At 38.1% G+C, this 992-nt stretch overlaps 2 protein-coding genes across 3 annotated transcripts in view; one reads left to right on the top strand and one right to left on the bottom strand.

Annotated features, from left to right (window-relative positions):
• LOC106874339 (sodium-dependent dopamine transporter) overlaps positions 1-992 on the top strand; it is a 125,646-nt gene that overhangs the window by 77,158 nt on the left and 47,496 nt on the right. The gene's annotated exons all lie outside the window — the stretch shown is intronic.
• The window catches only part of LOC106880821 (damage-control phosphatase ARMT1), a 246,782-nt gene that overhangs the window by 219,520 nt on the left and 26,270 nt on the right, over positions 1-992 (bottom strand). The gene's annotated exons all lie outside the window — the stretch shown is intronic.

The raw sequence follows: 992 nt of genomic DNA, 5'->3' as shown, positions 1-992 counted from the left end.
ATCATACAAAACCCCCTTTTTTTGTATTTATTTTTATTCACACACACACACACACACACACACACACACACACACACACATATATATAAAGAATAATAAGAAATGGAGCAAAACGCATATAATCAATAAGTTCCTTTAATTCCTACATATGTTTCAAAATATATGTGCACTCTACTCCAAAGAAGTAAGAGATGCTGGAATTGCACATAAATTCATCGTCAGGAAACCAACATACAAGAGCAAGACTTGCGCTTAATGCTAAGGTTGCGTACGAGTTATAACATTATATAGGTAAGTAAATGACCGTTAGAAAAAAGAACACTGGATTACAGGGAGCTATTAAGGGAGAGAGGCTAAGAACACTATACTAAAAGTTTGAATTAGAAGAAGGCATAATGGACCACAGTAAAATCCAAAAATCTAAATTTCAAATATATATATATATATATATGTATGTAGGGATGTATGTATATATATATATTCATGATGAATTCCTCAAAGAGATGTAAGTGTCAAGTAAAAAGTTTTTAAACCAATCCTCCTTTTCCTTAACACACACACATATATATTTTAAACATATACATATCTTTTTTTATAACAGCATCGAGAATGCACAGAGAAGAGTTAACTAACATACAAGTTGTTATTGGCAATCTGTCGCTTACGATGTCGAGGGTTCCAGTTGATCCGATCAACGGAACAGCCTGCTCGTGAAATTAACGTGCAAGTGGCTGAGCACTCCACAGACACGTGTACCCTTAACGTAGTTCTCGGGGGATATTCAGCATGACACAGAGTGTGACAAGGCTGACCCTGTTGAATTACAGGCACAACAGAAACAGGAAGTAAGAGTGAGAGAAAGTTGTGGTGGAAAAGTACAGCAGGGTTCGCCACCATCCCCTGCCGGAGCCTTGCGGAGCTTTAGGTGTTTTTCGCTCAATAAACACTCACAACGCCCGGTCTGGGAATCAAAACCGCGAGTCCGCTGCCCT

The sequence above is a fragment of the Octopus bimaculoides genome, chromosome 30, assembly GCF_001194135.2.
Source record: "Octopus bimaculoides isolate UCB-OBI-ISO-001 chromosome 30, ASM119413v2, whole genome shotgun sequence".
Taxonomy (NCBI): domain Eukaryota; kingdom Metazoa; phylum Mollusca; class Cephalopoda; order Octopoda; family Octopodidae; genus Octopus; species Octopus bimaculoides.
Note: the sequence above shows the minus strand (reverse complement) of the source record. Positions and strands in the feature narration are given on the sequence as shown.